We start from the raw sequence: 18,894 nt of genomic DNA, 5'->3' as shown, positions 1-18,894 counted from the left end.
TTGTACTGGACAACCCTTTCTTAAAAATTGGCAATAAGGCATTGCTATCCCAGTTGGTATCCACTACTAACCTCTTAAATTCAGTAATATATTCTATGACTGAACGTTTCCCCTGGGATAAGGAAAGCAAGGCTTTTTCAGCGGAGGCACGGCGGTTGGGATCATCAAACATTTGTGCCATAGCTGCCAGAAAATCATCCAAATTATTTAGACGCACATCCCGACTTTCAACCATAGGATTTGCCCAAGCCAGTGCCCGTGATGTCAACAACATAATGATGCATAGTACCTTAGATCTATCAGAGAGTAGGAGGCATGTACATCAAAGAATAATATGCACTGATTAACAAACCCACGGAATTGACTTCGGTCACAATTAAACCGGAATGGAGGCAATTTAGGCATACTGGTGGGTGGTGTATGCCGAGCAGGTGAGGTCTGCTGAGCTTCTATCAATGTACGCAAATCTTGGAGAGCTTGACCAAACACCTGCGCATTGTGGCCAGCCCGGGAGTCCATTTCTCTAATCATATTTTGTACAGCCTCCACCTCCTGCTGCAAGGAGTTAATCATAGCAAACATTTTGTCTACCCGTGTCTCAGTCATTGCCCCAGCAGAATCCTCTGTTGGCTGGAGTATCCTGTAATAGTATTGTAGGAACTCAAGGATTCTGGTAGCGTGGGGCAATGAACAGACAGAGACGGGTTTCTTTAGTGCGAATAGTGTATTTGTACAACAGCAATGACACCCAAAACAATATACTAATAACTCACAATGAAACAAGTCCTAGAAACATATACAGCAAATTGGCAGAGTTCTTAAGGCAGAGTCCTCAGCAAGGTGATCAAAAGGTGAGTGTGACAGGTGACCTGGTGCAGATCCAAAACACTGTCGGTGCAGAAAGAGTCAAATCTAGGTATGTAGTAAACACAGGGAAGTCCAGAACAAGTCCACAGGTTAATCTCTGGTGTGGCATGAACACGGGTAAGTCCAGAAACTAGTTCACAAGTTGATCTCAGTTGTGGCATAAACACGGGTAAGTCCAGAAACAAGTTCACATTAAAGTATTAAACTGGTGTAGATTCCAGTAGCTCCCACCGGGGGGAGTAAATGAAGGATTAAGGCTACTTTCATACTAGCGTCTTGCACTGCACGTCGCTATGCGTCATTTTGGAGAAAAACGCATCCTGCAAAAGTGCTTGCAGGATGTGTTTTTTCTCCATTGACTTGCATTAGCGACGCATAGCGATGCATTGCCACACGTCGCAACCGTCGTGCGACGGTTGTGTCGTGTTGCGTCAGACCGTCGCCACCAAAAAACGTTGCTTGTAACGTTTTTTGGTGCATCGTTCCCGTCTTTTCCGACCGCGCATGCGCGGCCGGAACTCCGCCCCCGCCTCCCCGCACCTCACAATGGGGCAGCGGATGCATTGAAAAACAGCATCCGCTGCCCCCGTTGTGCGGCGCACAGTATGCATTGGTGCGCTGCAACGTTGCATTGCGACGTGCAGTGCACGACGCTAGTGTGAAAGTAGCCTAAGTAGCAAAAACACAGTCCAGCAACATAGTTCAAAACACAGTTCAAAAACAGAGTTCTTACCAGGAGAAGTGAACCAAGGGTTAAGTTCCAAAGTCAACAGACTAAAGATAACTGATAGTGTAGCTTACATAGGCAGAGAATGTCCAGAGCCACGGATAGAAGCACAGTAGAACAAGCTGCTGAGCTGAAGGGGAAATGGATGCAGAATACTCCAGCAAAGAAGCTGACACCTGAGCCGGGTTTTAAACAAGCGAACAGGAAATAGGGCAGACAAAAACAACAAACTCCATCTTAACAAAGGGCAAGATCAGTCACAAGGTGACTTGGAAAACCCGGAATACTGACACCTAACCTTTATGGAGGACAGAGAGAACTATGAGGACCTTGCCAGAAGCCATAGACAGTAAGGGACTACTACACCATGGCACTAATAGGAAGGCTTTTAACTCCACCTGGTAAAGGGGTCTCTGAATTCACTTCCTAGCCGGCCAGACCCTGCCTGTACCTGTGATCTGGTGCCCTGGACTGCGGTTGCCTGAAGCCTTCAGTAAACCAGGTAAATATACTGCAAACCTTTGTCCTCTGTTTTTTACTGCACAACTCACCATCCTCATCTATACACCGGGAGCCCTGGGGACCTACTTCACCTGTGGGAAGTTATACCAACTAGCTGCCATAACATCACCCCAGAGGATCCCTTTAAGCAGCGTTGGTCCCCACTGACCAAACACCACAGGTGGCATCACGAACATAAACTTTATCCACCAAACCCCTTTAAAGACTTTTCCCTTTAACATGGGCACCCAAGGCCACGGATCAGGTTGCCGCCATTGTGACATGCCTCTTTAAGTACCGGACCCGGTACCGAGTACCCCACGGCCCTGGCGTGCCACTCATTTTTGGCATCACAAACAGGATGGACTGACCCATTGAAATGGGTCCTGTGCATCATGGATTGTAATGGACTGTGTGAAATTGTTTATTGGCCACCATTATTGCACCATGAGGCGGATAGAGAATGAGGAGAATGTGTTGCCATGGGTGGAGCTCAAGAACCAGCGCGAAAGCTGGATCCATCCCCTACAGAGACTTTAATGCCACCAGAACATGTTCGCCAGGAGGATGGATCCGCCCCCGGAGATGGCCGGCGGGAAAGTGGAGCAGAGACCACCCACGAAGTGAAGAGAAGGAGGAAGACGCAGGAAAGAGTGGCCGCAGCATGGCTGCACGCTACCTGGTGAGAGCAATGGCGGACATCAGTGGAGAGCCACCGGGACCAGAGCTCTTCAGTGCAGAGATGGAGGAACTGGCCCGATGACTCCTGCCGACCCAGATGACAGTGGTGGCTGCATGGAAGGAGTCCCTGCTAAAAAGGATGACAACCGCACAGCAACGGAACTTACCACCAGTGCTCACAACCCCGGCGGAGCCAGAAAGAGCGGCACTGCTGAAAAAGATGGTGGTGCCGACGAAAGACCTGGAGCCCGCACCTTTGACTCCAGCAGAGCCGGAAAGTCAGACACTCCAAAGGAGACGACAACATCTCAACACCAGGCCCTGCAACCAGCGCTCCTGACCTCAGCGGAGGCGGAGAAGGACATCGGCACCAGAGAGACAGGTATGCAAACTGCCTCGATAGCTGAGGAAACCCTGGTGGGACCCCTAGAACCCCCGCCAATCCTAATGCCTGGCCAGGTAGCAATTAAAGTAACCTGGGGCTGCATGACAGATCTGATGGATTCACTTACTGACCCACTGGTGCCTCAACCCTCACCCCTGAAAGCGTGCAGATAAAAAGAAACCATACACTGGAGGCACCCTTAAACTGACCTTATGGGATTCCCAGCAAGTAGGCCCTGGTATGCCATCCCAGTAGAACGTTATGATCCAGAAATGTCCCAGTCAGGGAGTAGCAGTTACCAGGAGCTTCCCTGTCAAAGGAAATAGACAGTTCCTAAATGTTCCAATGACTGCTGAATGTTATAATTGTTGAAGTTTGAAAGTCAAAAGCTAACCTGGCAAGGTTTCCACTTTAAAAGTTGGTTTATTAGAAAAGACACTGAGGCCATGGAGAGTGAATGGTCCACAAACTTTCATGTAAATAGTTGGCACCTTCAAGGTACACTTTTGGTTCTACCCACATTGCCAGCATGGGTAGGGCCTTGTTTGTTCCTGAGACCTGAAGAGCAAAACCGTCTGGCATGGCTGAACACGGGGTATGGATATACGCCTTGTAGCCCACCCAAGCCTATGTTTGGGGTTAATGACGGGTCCCTTGCCTCGATGCTGCTGTTATACAGTTAAAATGACTTGATTATTGATTGCACTTTTGAATAGGAAAATGGTGATTTGTTGCACTTTGTTTAATGGAGTGTTTTATATGTGAGATAAAGTATGCAGACAGTCTTAAATATTAAAGTAAGAGTTTTTTAGATAGGAAGTAAAAGTTAATACTTTGGTACTTCAGTGTAGAAAGTCCTAAAGATAGTATACCTGTAAAGGCTAGTTGCCATTTCATAGTATATTATAGTAAAGTTCTATATTTTTGAAAAGTTATCTATACCATGTATATATGTTCCTGCAATGTTTAAAGTATTAATTACCTCTCATAAAGGGAAATCATAGTTTAACCTGTTTATAAGCATTTAAACAGTTTGTATGTCTTTATTAACCTGTTGATGTTGTTCTTCTTTTCCCAGTCCAGGAGTACAGGCTTTAACAGGGGCAGTGTAACACCCCAGGGTCCTGGTGGCTACAGTGGCATTGCTTTCCCCACAGGGAGAGTGATGACACGCTTGGAAGCAAAGGAAGATCTCTTTCACCAGGTAAACACAAGCATACAACATGTTCACACTCCAGGCCATAAGGGGGAGCTCTAAACCCGGATTAAAGGGAACTTCCCTATTGATACATTCTGGTCTGGAGGGAAAGTTAGTTAGTTAGAGGACAGTGAAGAAAGAAGATGTGCTAAGTGGGAGCTCCCTGTCAGAGGGGGCTAGAGAGAGAGATTGCCATAAGGGAGCTTGTCAAGGAACATCAGCTAGGCGGAGCTGGTAAGAAAGGAGTATAGCTGAGCAGATGTGGGAGTCTGCAGCTCCTGGCAGAAAGAGAGATAGAGGACTGAGGGGCCATGCAGCCACAAGAAAGAGCTGCAGCTCCTGGACAGAGATAACACAGAAAGAAGAACAGATTTGTAGTGAGCATGCAGGAGAGCGAAGCACAGGCGAATGACAACTGGGGAGGACAGGAGCAATTGGGCTACCTCCCTGAAAAGCACAGATACCGGCAGCCGGAAGACCGAGTTTGTGAGGGACTCCAAGACTGACAGCAGAAACCAGCAGGACAGTTGAACTACACGTAACCTGTCCACCCTAATACCCAGGAGACACAGTGGCGCATAGAGTCCGAGTCGTGTTAGAGACCCTGTAAAAAGGCTTGAGACACCTGTCATAGGGGTTAGTATCTTAACCTTTATGGAGGACAGAGAGAACTATGAAGACCTTGCCAGAAGCCATAGACAGTAATGGACTACAACACCATGGCACTAATAGGAAGGCTTTTAACTCCACCTGGTAAAGGGGACTCTGAATTTGCTTCCTAGCCGGCCGGACCCTGCCTGTACCTGTGATCTGTTGCCCTGGACTGCGGTTGCCTGAAGCCTTGCGTAAACCAGGTAAAGAGTCTGCAAACCTTTGTCCTCCATTATTTACTGCACCACGCACCATCCTCATTTATACACCGGGAGCCCTGGGGACCTACTTCACCTGTGAGAAGTTATACCATCTAGCTGCCATAATGTCACCCCAGAGGACCCCTTTAAGAAGCGTCGGTACCCACTGACCGAACACCACAGGTGGCGTCACGAACATAAATTTTATCCACCAAACTCATTTAAAGACTTTTCCCTTTGACATGGGCGCCCAGGGCCACGGACCTGGTCGCCGCCACCGTGACATCCTTCTTTAAGTACCGGACCCAGTACCGAGTATCCCACAGCCCTGGCGGGCGACTCATATATCCTATTTCAGTCTGAAAATGTGGATGTTTTTTCCCCTAATGACATTATAATAGGGATGGTAAATTTGAATATTAACAATATGTGTAGCTTTCACCATGTTTCATGGATGATTTTTTTATTGTCAGTTTATCATATTGTACACTGTAGAACTAAAACAATCCTAAAGTTACAGCATTTTCATCCATCATGAAATCATACCATACTCATTCTCAATCTACTCTTACAGTAGAGTAAATTTAATAGGCAATAGTTTTGATTAGCAGTATTAATATGAACCTCACGGCAAAAAATGTCTGTCTGAACAGGGGGACCTTATTAGAGGATAATAGAATGAATTTGTGCCAACCAAATTTTTACTGGAAAGTTAGCGTGTTGCTTCAAAGTTAAAACCAGACATAATATGAGATCTATAAAAGGGACCAAATGCACTTTTGGCTTAATAAAGTCTTACTCATATGCCACATACCCGCACATGTTCCAGACACTTGGGTAGCAGACAAGTTGACATAGTGCAGATGGAATGGATCAAGCTGTGGTTATGGCCGCTGGTCAATCTTACCTTTAAAATATATTCAAATGAAACTCAATTTTTGTTCAAAATTATAAAAGTGCACAGTAAGGAATTTTACGGTGTCCCTAAAAACACGTCTCTATCTTAACTCGTTTATAGACACTGGTAGTCCACAATGCTAGTATTATTGTTAATTGTAATAAGACATACAGTGGCAACCAAAAGTTGCATTTTTTTTAAAAAAAAGTGTGATTACTTCTGTCTGGTTGTTGTGATACCATATTCCTGGTGATTTTAGAAGAAAATGGTTGTCAGCTATAAGAATGAAAATTGTGTTTGACATAGGGATAAAACAATATGTGTCAGTTTTCAACAATTTCTGGGCCAAATGTTTTGCATATTTTGTCATGGGTAATGGAATTTTACTTAAAATTTTTATTTATTTTTTGTTTGTGTGTCTTTCGGTTAAAACATGGCAAAGACAAAGCCACATATATCTCCAGATGTCATGACACTTATTATTCTGAGAGTGGAGTCAGGCAAAAGCCAAAAATAGGTAGCTATGGAATTCAACTGCTCTCAGAGTCAAGTGTCATGCATTATAAAGAAAGAAAAAGAAGGCTATGGTAAGGCTGACAAAACTAGAAGTGAACAACCACAAAAAACAAAGTTGATCACATTATTAAGAAAAAGTCTGTATCTGATGTCTATAAAAGTGCTGAGCAGATTTTGCATGAAATTAATGAAAAATATGGGGTCAAAGTGAGTCGCCAAACTGTGGCGCGACGGCTAAGAGCATTAGGGTTGAATTCCAGTCAAGAAGCTTTTCATCTCTGCAAAGAACTGGAAGGTCCGACTTGACTTGGCCAAAGAACACAGCCAATGGAAAGAGGCAGATTGGTCTAAGGTGTCCAAGTTCAATCTTTCAATCTGTTTATTAGCGATGGCAATCCCTGTATATACCACCCAATTGGAAAACGTAAAGGTGAAAGGTACCAAACACCTACAGTGAAACATGATGGTGGCAATGTCATGGTTTGGGGCTGCTTTTCTGCATCTGCCATTGGCCCTCTGCATAGAATTGATGGAAATATGAATGCTACCATGTACAAAGATGTACTGGAGAATGTAATGCTGCCATGTGGTAAAATCAAAGTAGGCAGGGTCTGGAAATTCCAGAAAGACAATGATCCTAAGCACACATCCAATTTAGTAAAAATTTGGTTAGCAAAGAAAAATGTTTGCCTGTGGCAATGGCCAAGCAAATCATCTGATTTAAATCCTATAGAGCACCTTTGGGATGAGTTAGGCGATGAGTTGGGGCCCGTACCCATAGCAATAAAATGGAATGAAGCAAGATCCCTCAGGATGTCTTGAATACCCTAGTGGCTTCAATGCTCTGTTGGTGTGGTCCAGTAATTAAAGCAAGAGGTTATGCTACAAAATACTGTTATAAGCAAAGCATAACCTGGCACTCAACTTAGCGGTGAAATATTGAGAAGATTTATTTATCCCAATGTATGACAAAGACGTTTCGATCCCAATCCGGGACCTTCATCAATAACTGTAAAAATGTATACAGACATGTACAGTAAATTAAAAAAAATACATAGGTAGGATAACGAAAAAAGAAAACGGAGGAAAAAAACAATGTATATACGAGAGAATATCCAAAGATAAGCTCATACGGAAATATTGTGGCTAAATACCAGAAGTATGCGAGAAAATTATAAGGAAGACTAATACTATTCAAGGCATAATACAACATTATATCAAAATGCAAGAACATACCGCATAAAGGGATATGCTGTGATAAGAGGCAGCTGTGCAAGCCTATAGGGAAAATAATAGTGATGGTGTTTTTGAAGTGCCTATATGTTAGGTTAAAGAGGTATAAGTAAAATGGCTTAATCTTACCAGTAATAAAGGCAGAAGTTATTTGGAAGGATTTCCAATAATGACAAGGACATAGCCTGTATAGAGGTATATATGATGATTAGGACATTGCCTACATGAAGGAATATGCACGATGTCACAGGAGCAGAGCGCGCTTCACAGGGAACAATGTATAGTATAGCATGCAGTGAAACTGGATCGTTGAAGTACCTGTGTCCCGAGGGCTGCCGCGGCATCCACCGCTGTAGTGTGAGCATGAGGAGGTGTGCCCCTTGTTTTATATCAGAATGCAAGTACATGGCCGGCGTGTAGTTCCGGTTACCTGTGAGAAGACCGGATTGCTCTGCGCAGATGCGGAAGTGACACGAAAGTGGGCGTGTCGTTAAATGCGTTCCACCGCTGGTAAGGGATAATATGGAGGTGCGTTCCACACTGCAATGATGAGGTACATGTACATTTATACAGGGAGCTTTGGTGTGGGTATATGTCCGCAATGTGGTAGTGTGGAATGTAATAGACTCATACATGTATTGGGAGCGGGTGACAAATTAGAAGGAAAAAATAATCGATTTTTTTCAATGTCATCTCGTATGGTATGGAAGGAATCCTGAACAAAACTTATAAAAGTCTCTACCGCATGAGAACCCTGAGGTGGGCGAAAGGAACTCTTATTTTGGAGGCCCAGGTTTAGAATAGACATGGAATTAGGAGAAGGTAGGGTAATTGCAGTAGGGGTGGGTGATGAGGCAAAATGGGCCTTGAGTCTGAGGAAGCGAAAGAAACGCTGTAGGTCCTTTTCAAGTTTGAATGTTTTGCACTGATAAAAAGGACAAAAGGATAGGCCCTTTTGAAGGACATTCAATTCAGCAATGCTCAGAGACCTAGAGGAAATATTAACCACTATAGATTCTATACCTTGGATCTCGTGACTCTTATTTGATCTGAAGCATTTCTTCTTTCTGTGGCCCCGTCTGGTTTTTTTTCTTGGAAAACGTCGACGTGGTCCTAAAAAAGGGGCTGAGGTAGAAGGGAGAGAGTTCCTGTCTGGCTCCGAACCTGAGGTGGAGTAGTCCTTAGAGGGTCTTAGGTTGCGAGTAGATTGACGTTTTGATGAGGAGCTGTCCTGCCATCGATATACGTGGTTGGTTTCGTAGTCAATTGTGTCCCTGGCGAATTTGCTGCGCTTGCGATTCTCAGTGTCCCTTTTATGAAGGTTAATGCGATCCTGGATCTGGGCCCTGAGGGTTTGAAGTTCGTCCGGTGTTCCTGCAGAAGCTGGCAATAGGTCAATATTACTGAAAAAACGAGAGGCTTTTTGGATTCACACATTAGAAACCCTTTCCCCTAAGGGTCTCAATAAAGATTATGACCTGATGGCATTTATATAAGCATATTTGTATGTTATTATTTTCAGGCATTAACACCCTTTTCTCTATTCCTCCAGACTCGCCTCTATTGATCTTCGGACACCGCTGAGCACGAATATAGACCTTCACGTTTAGCACATCTCTTCTCTGCTTTCCAGTGCTCTTCATGAATCGATATACACCACCTCCATCTGATAAGTGCACTCTTGAACCTATTATCTGGCTAATATCTTTTCATTTACTCCCCTGTGTCACAGTAGATTCACGGTTTAGTCACTCAGACTTACATAAGCGTTTTATTGTTATTAATTTTCCCCTATATCAGCTTCCATCTTGTCTCACCCGCTCCCAATACATGTATCTATTACATTCCACACTACCATATTGCGGACATATACCCACACCAAAGCTCCCTGTATAAATGTACATGTACCTCATCATTGCAGTGTGGAACGCACCTCCATATTATCCCTTACCAGCAGTGGAACGCATTTAACGACACGCCCACTTTCGTGTCACTTCCGCATCTGCACAGAGCAATCCAGTCTTCTCACAGGTACCCGGAACTACACGCCGGCCATGTCCTTGCATTCTGATATAAAACAAGGGGCACACCTCCTCATGCTCACACTACAGCGGTGGATGCCGCGGCAGCCCTCGGGACACAGGTACTTCAACGATCCAGTTTCACTGCATGCTATACTATACATTGTTCCCTGTGAAGCGTGCTCTGCTCCTGTGACATCGCGCATATTCCTTCATGTAGGCAATGTCCTAATCATCATATATACCTTTTTACAGGCTATGTCCTTATCATTATTGGAAATCCTTCCAAATAACTTCTGCCTTTATTACTGGTAAGATTAAGCCATTTTACTTATACCTCTTTAGCCTCACATATAGGCACTTCAAAAACACCACCACTATTATTTTCCTTATAGGCTTGCACAGCTGCCTCTTATCACAGCATATCCCTTTATACGGTATGTTCTTGCATTTTGATATACTGTTGTATTATGCCTTGAATAGTGTTAGTCTTCCTTATAAATTTCTCGCATACTTCTGGTATTTAGCCACAATATTTTCGTATGAGCTTATCTTTGGATATTCTCTTGTAAATACTTTGTTTTTTTCCTCCGTTTTCTTTTTTCGTTATCCTACCTATGTATTTTTTTATATTTACTGTACATGTCTGTATACATTTTTACAGTTATTGATGAAGGTCCCGGATTGGGACCGAAACGTCTTTGTCATACATTGGGATAAATAAATCTTCTCAATATTTCACCGCTAAGTTGAGTGCCGGCTTATGGTTTGCTTGTCACTACAGTTTGGGAACCTACCCGAGCACCGCTAAGTTGTTGTGCACACGTCTCTCTATCACAAAATACTGTTATGGCATTGTGATCAATAAATAGTATATGCAAAACTTTGAGCAGTCAGTTTTCTTTAATTAAATGACCATACTTATATTCTAAAGCACTTTGAAAAAATGAAGGCCTTTCATGATGACAACTTCATGCACTTTCAATTCATCACCAGGAAAATGGCATCACAACAGCCAGACAGAAGTAATCACACTTGCTAAACTTTTGGTTGCCCCTGTATGTAAATCACTGCCAATTTTGCAAGTTTTTCCACCTGAAAAGAATGGAGAGTAGTGTTGAGCATTCCGATACCGCAAGTATCGGGTATCGGCCGATATTTGCTGTATCGGAATTCCGATACCGAGTTCCGATATTTTTGTGATATCGGAAATCGGAATCGGAAGTTCCCAGTGTATGGTTCCCAGGGTCTGGAGGAGAGGAGACTCTCCTTCAGGCCCTGGGATCCATATTCACGTAAAAAATAAAGAATAAAAATAAAAAATATGGATATACTCACCCCTCCGGCGGACCCTGGACCTTAGCGGTGTAACCGGCAGCCTCCGTTCCTAAGAATGCAGTGAGTGTAGGACCTGCGATGACGTCGCGGCTAGGGTTGAGTGACCTTTACTTTTATAGGATCGGGTCGGGTTTCACGAAACCCGACTTTTTCAAAAGTCGGGTCGAGTGAAATCGGCCGATCCTATAAAAAAGTCGGGGTCGGGGTCGGCCGAAACTCGAAACCCAATGCAGTGCATTGGGTTTCCAATGGTTCCCAGGGTCTGAAGGAGCGGAAACTCTCCTTCAGGCCCTGGGATCCATATTTAAGTGTAAAATAAAGAATTAAAATAAAAAATATCGCTATACTTACCATCTGACGGGCCCTGGTACTAACCAGGAACCTTCCTTCCTTAGAATCAGCCTTCCAGGACCTCGCTGTGACGTCGTGGTGACGACGCGGCTTGTGATTGGTCGCGCGGCCGCCCATGTGACCGCTCGCGCGACCAATCACAAGCCGCGACGTCACCGTGACGTCACCGAAGGTCCTGGAAGGGCTGATTCTTAGGAAGGAAGGCTGCCGGAAAGAAGCAGGGCGTGTCCGAGGGTGAGTATATACCTAATAGGAATATACTCACCCTCGGCTTCGTTCCGGCAGCCTTTATTCCTAAGAATCAGCCCTTCCAGGACCTCCGGTGACGTCACGGTGACGTCGCGGCTTGTGATTGGTCGCGCGAGCGGTCACATGGGCGGCCGCGCGACCAATCACAAGCCGCGACGTCACCGCGACGTCACCGCGAGGTCCTGGATGGCTGATTCTAAGGAAGGAAGGTTCCCGGTTAGTACCAGGGCCCGTCAGATGGTAAGTATAGCGATATTTTTTATTTTAATTCTTTATTTTACACTTAAATCTGAATTCCGATACCAATTCCCGATATCTTAAACATATCGGGAATCGGTATCGGAATTCCGATTCCAGATTCAGAAGATCGCCGACTTCATGGCCGACCCCACACAGGGGTCGGGTCGGGTTTCATGAAACCCGACTTTGCCAAAAGTCGGCGACTTCTGAAAATTGCCGACCCGTTTCGCTCAACCCTAGTCGCGGCTTGTGATTGGTCACGTGAGCGGTCACATGAGCGGTCACGCGACCAATCACAAGCCGAGACGTCATCGAAGGTCCTTCACTCTGCATTCTTAGGAACGGAGGCTGCCGGTTACATCTGTATGGAGGAGTGAGCCAAAATCTCTGCTGCAGTGGGTACAAACTTGGTCAAGAACTACAGGAAATGTCTGACCTTTGTAATTGCAAACTAAGGTTTCTCTACCAAATTTTAAGTTCTGTTTTTCTATTACATCAAATACTTATTTCATGCAATAAAATGCAAATTAATTATGTTTAAATCATGCAATGTGATTTTCTGAATTTTTTTTAAGATTCTGTCTCTCACAGTTGAAGTGTACCTATGATAAATATTAGGGTATGTTTCCACGTGGCGTATTACATCAGGATTTCCTGCAGATTGGACGCTGCATACAGCCTCAGCGTCCAATCCGCAGCATCCAGATGTTACAGCATAGTGGAAGGGAATTTATGAAATCCCATCTCCACTATGTGCGCAAATGTGGCGTGTCTTTCTAGACCGCAGATTGTCTATTTATCTTGTGGAGATGCTCCTTCTCCACAAGATAAATAACCCAGTCTATGGATAGGATGCGGTGATTCCGCATGTGTTCAATGAACACATGCGGAATCACTGTGCGTACAAAGGGGGGCGGCACTTTGGGTGGAGCGGGGTATCCGTTGCGTCCAAAACACAGAGCTTCCAGACCATGGAGACATACCCTTACAGACCTCTCCCCTCTATGTAAGTGGAAAAGCTTGCTAAATCGTCAGTGTATCAAATACTTATTTTCCACACTGTATGAGTGTATGTTCAAATGTTCTGTGCCTCATTCCTTGCATCTGCATGGTATTATTTCTATTGACATGAATTTTTGGTAGCAACTCATCCAAGAAGTCCATAACTGACCTTTGTAGACTGTACAATGTTGCAGTTGTTTCACTCAGTTCAGAGCTGATTCCACGGCTGGATTTCATGCATGTGTCATGTTTGACATCACAGAGCATTGCATGTCTCCTTCTGAACCTTGCCTGTTTGTTTGGAATAGTCTACAAGAGCTCAAACATCTGTAATCTCCTTTCTGGCTCACAATTCCTGTTTGGGAAAGACTGATGTAATACTGACACATTTTTCAAGTACCATTTTTACTCACTATAGATAATTTAGTTATGAACACATGTGACTACAGAAGCACCAACAAGTTATCACTGTGAAGTTTGCTCTTTGTAATTCTTCATTTTCCATGTGATGGTGATGCAGGCACTTCTTTTGGTGTGTACTGCACAGTGGCGCTCCTACCTGAGGTTCTAGCTAGCAGCAAATAAGTGTCATGCACAGTGTGGGAAGACTAAGTGCAACACGAGGGGAAGAGGGAAGGAAGACCAAATGCTAGGGAAAGGGTGAGTGGAGACCCTTAGGCAGATCTAATAGCACCCTTCCTCCTCTAACATCCTTATGTTGGTTCCACAACAATCGCCGAGTAGGAACCTAAGCCCTGTATATCCCTAGACCTATGCCCTGAATAGGGAAGAGGGGAATGAGCACTGAGAGACAAAAAAGGGGGAAGCAACTTATCTTGAGCAGTCTTAAAGAGGTAACACCAAACGTATTCTATCAGCACGAGACGAAGTTAGCCAACAGCTATTGTTCCAAGCCTTCACAAGGGAAAAAGTGAATATCATTGGCGACTCCTTGAAGCAGACTGGGAGTCTATAAACACCCAGGTGTAGGTGTGTAGAGCAGGAGGGAGGTTGACACTAGGTCCAAAAGTCAGATGGATTAAGAAGGTGTGTACAATGCCAAATGCAGAGACCTTCTATAGCCAGATGCAGAGCAACTGTCTGTAGCATCTGACACTCCTGTGACAGTATCCCCCTTCTATGAGTGGCCTCCGGACACTCAGGACAGGATTTATGAGGATAAGAGGTATGGAATGAACGAACCAGCCTGGGGGCATTCACCTCTAATGCTGAAACCCACATCCTTTCTTCTGGGTCATAACCCTTCCAGTGCACCAAGTATTGTTGGGAACGACATTGGAGGCAAGAATCTACAATCCTCGAAATCTGAAACTCTAGATTTCCATCAACCATTATTGGGGGTGGCAGCAGGGGTGAGGACTCAAGAGTTTCCACATATTTCTTGAGCAGAGACCTGTGAAAGACATTGTGGATATTAAGAGCCTGGGGTAGCTAAAGACAAAACGCTGCTGAGTCAATGACAGCGTTTATTTTATGGGGGCAATAAATCTAGGACCCAACTTCCAGGAATGAACCACACAAAGTTATTCACATTAAGGTCCGGACCCAGCAAGGGTTTTCTGTCAGCCATACGTTTGTACCGGTCTCCCACGATCTTCAAATTACTTAGAACCCCTGCCACACCAAAAAGAGGGATGAAGCAAAATGCTCCTCCTCTATAACTCCTGAAGCTCCTTCCCTGCTAAAAGTACCAAATTGTGGATGGTAACCGTACGCACTCGGTCAGGGTCATCACAGATAAGGGCTAGAGCCAAAAAAAAATCCCTCTACAGACTGGAGACAGACTAAATCCTGCATCAAAGAGAAAGACCAGGATTGAGGATCTCCTTGCAACAGAGAGCTCACAATACCAGCTCCTAATTTCCGGAGGAGTGAAGACATTCAAAATACAGTTTGCAAGCTTCTTTGAACACAAAAAAACTTGTCTCTACCTCTGGAAAACATTTCCGGGAGAGCAACTTTGGGCTCCAGCTAGACCAGCCTACCTGCAGAGACTCCAACATCAGCGACCTGCAGCCACTGTTGCTGCTGCTGAACCTTATTGCAGAGGTCATTCACCTCCAGGGACAGACAGCATAGCTGCTCTGCCAGCCCTGCAACTGGATCCATAATCAAAGGAGAAAATGAAAAAAGCAATGGTCAGTCCCCAATGTACACTAAAGAGAAGGGAAACAAAGAAGGGGGAAGCAACTTATCTTGAGCAGACTCAGAGAGGTAACACCAAATGTCCTCCAACAGCACGGGAGAAGAACTTAGCTGACCACCATTGCTCCAAACCTTCACAAGGGAATATGTGAATATCACCGGCGACTCCTTGAAGCAGACTGGGAGTCTTTAAACACCCAGGTCCAGGTGTGTCAGTTAGAGCTGGAGGGAGATTGCCACTGGGTACAAAAGTCAGATGGATTAAGAAGGTGTGTGCAATGCCAAACGCAGAGACCTTCTGCAGCCAGATGTAGAGCGAATGTAGCATCTGACACATCTGTGACAATAAGGACAACTACCACCATTTGCCTATTTAGGGATATCAATATACAGTGTATTTATCATTCACACTTGCTAGAGTCAAAATAGGACCATCTAGGGAACATAGCAATAGTGTATGCATTGACAGCAATGAAGTATGAACCTAAACATAATGTGCACAAGAATAAGCAACCACAAATTATATCACAAAATAATCTGCCCGCACTTGACAATTAGGAACTGGCACTAAGAAAGCTAAATATATCAAGTGCACAGTTATTAGCAGTATGGAATAATAGGAGCCAGCGCCGGGAAACAGTTTTCTTGCATAAAATTGTATAAAATTACCTTTTAGTGTCAATCCAGATTCTAAAAACAATGACATTCCTCTGTGCAGAAAGAAAGGTGCTTGAGCGGTAAACCTCGTAGTGTCAGTCCAGATCCTCAAGCAGTGAGAAGCCTGCATGTTAAAAAAAGAAAGATAACTGACAGGTGCCCCAGCCGGTGGCACGCGCTCTGTGAGTCTTTCCAGGGAACAGCTCATAGAAGCTTAAGGCAGAGAACAGAGCTCGTGACGCCACACTGTCAGTGCCGATGTGAATTGCTTAATGGACTAAACTTCATCCTTCGCATTTTGGAAAACAATGGTTTCCTTCCTCAGGGATGGTCCATGGGTGGTAAATGAATCTTTATCTATAAAAACATAACGATATCAATCAGGTGTATACCTGTCAGTCATTGAGATGAAAATAACTCCACTATTCAAGCCTTTTGGTTTTAACGTGTATAGTTCAAGACTTTCTGCACAAGACACTTGCTTAATAAAATTACCACTTCGCCAGTGTATATTTGGGAATGTTTAGCTTGCAAAAGAGAAGACTAAGAGGAGATTTAATAGCTGTCTACAAATATCTTAAGAGATGTCACAATGTGGAGGGATCAGCTTTATTCTCATTTGCACAAGGAAAAACAAGAAGCAATGGGATGAAACTGAATGGGAGGAGACACAGATTAGATAACAGAAAAAACTTTGACAGTGAGGACGATCAACGAGTGGAACAGGCTGCCACAAGAGGTGGCGAGTTCTCCTCCAATGGAAGTCTTCAAACAGAGGCTGGACAGACATCTGTCTGAGATGGTTTGGTGAATACTGCATTGAGCAAAGGGTTGGAGCAGATAACCCTGGAAGTTCCTTCCAACTCTAACATTCATTCAATCAATGTATTTTATTCATTGAGTCAATGTATTTTATGATTCCATAAATTTTTTTATTAACTGCAATACACCTTAGATATTGTTCTTTGGTATCTAAGCATTTTTTGAGGTTCCATGGTGGAGACATCTCAGGCTTGAGATTCTCAGGGATTGAAAAAGTTTACAAACTTTTTTGGGGGATCACAGAAGGAAACTGCTCAATAGAGAATCCTTCTGGATCTTTATGCTGGAACCTAGATCTCCCAATGGTTTAAATCAGAGTTTTTAGTCCAGCTCACCCAGGGTTGCACACATTAATGTGATGCATATGGGACTTTCTGGGCAATTTTTTCTCCATCATTAATATGGCTAATTTCAGTGATATTGAGGATTGTTCGGCCAGAATTTATAAAAAAGCTTCTATTTTCAATAATAAAGCACCACAGACTAACACAGAGCCTGATGATTTGAAAGATTTGATGTTCCAGCTAGAAAAATAAGATGACTATGGAACTAAAGATTTGGTGGGATTTCACGACTCTTGAGACATTTAAGTAAAAATATGATTCCCAAAGGTCTACAAATCAAGAAAGTTGGTACCACCACATATAATGATTAATGAGACATTTTTAAATGAGTGGAACTCTATCCTCAGTAACTGCTCATTAAAATTAATGAGACTTTTAGTCCAATATGAGAAAATAGAGTTGAACAATATAAAACCTGGTATAAAAATATTCAATAATCTCTCTAGAAATATGTGTTATAATGACAAACTCCAAACAAATATAGTTAAACTGGAGAACACTATAATGGACCTGAAAGAAAGAAAGTTCAAAAGGGGATAGTGAGGAGTATTCACAGGATAAAGTCTATAATTGGAGTAATAAGAGAACCTCTATCCTCAAAAAATGCCCATACAGATGCTTCCAAAAAGCAGGCAAAGTCAGTTTCAAAGAAAAGTGCAATTTCAAACAATGGAGCAAAAGAGCAGGCCGAAAACATAGGCGCAAACAAATATCAAACACGGAGCAAGAACCGCCGTTATTAAATTTGCCGATTTTGAACTTGTCCGGCGACATTTTGTCTGAGAGTGAAATAACATTATTAGTGTGATGATCCAGGTCGGGGTTTGCTTCTTGCTTTTCTTTCCCTGGCCTGGTTATGGTGGGGTTAACCTTTCCTGCCTCTCTTTGGTTCATGGGTGGCTAATTATTGGTGCCTTTCCTCGTAGCATTTGACAGTGATTGTTCCAGTCTCTGGCTTGAGCAGATGACCCGTTTATCCTAGTGATCCTTCTGCCTCTGACTACCCATATTTGTGTCTGACCCGTTCCCTATCCCTGACTTAGTGTGTGTTTGGTGGTTTCCTACAGTGTATGACTCGACTTGAATTATGCACCCTGCCTCCTGCTTTCTGTCTCTGTTACTACGTTTCTCGTCTGGCTTCGACTCTCTGGCTCTTACCCCGACTACATCTTCTGTCTCACGTTTTGGATCCCGCGCTCCCGTCTGGTGCTAACTTCTGACTTGTCTCTGACCACGTGCATTGCTGTGACCTCTGGTACTTCGTCTTCCTGTTTGTTACTGACTGGCCTGTCTGACTACTCTGCTGCCTCCTAGTGGCACTCCGCACTTTGCTCTGTGGTGCTACACGGTAAGTGCTACCTTTTTCTCCTTACCTGCGCCCCCTGGTGGAGGTTGCATGCTACTGCCTTGCAGTTGCATTGCAATTAGCAAAAGGTGTGAGCTTACACCTACGAACAACTTTAATATTTTTAGGACCCATTTCATATAATACCCTGAGGATAGGGAATATAAAATGGACAACACCGCTCAGGATCTAAGCTCAATATTAAAAATATCGCAAAGAGTGCAAAGCTAATGCACTCACCAGACTTAAGACCCCGTCACACATAGCGAGATCGCTAGCGAGATCGCTGCTGAGTCACAAGTTTTGTGACGCAACAGCGACCTCAGTAGCGATCTCGCTATGTGTGACACGTACCAGCGACCCGGCCCCTGCTGTGAGATCGCTGGTCGTGTCGGAATGGCCTGGGCCGTTTTTTGGTCGTTGAGGTCCCGCTGACATCGCTGAATCGGTGTGTGTGACACCGATCCAGCGATGTCTTCACTGGTAACCAGGGTAAACATCG

The sequence above is a fragment of the Ranitomeya variabilis genome, chromosome 5 (genome assembly GCF_051348905.1).
Source record: "Ranitomeya variabilis isolate aRanVar5 chromosome 5, aRanVar5.hap1, whole genome shotgun sequence".
NCBI lineage: Eukaryota > Metazoa > Chordata > Amphibia > Anura > Dendrobatidae > Ranitomeya > Ranitomeya variabilis.
Note: the sequence above shows the minus strand (reverse complement) of the source record.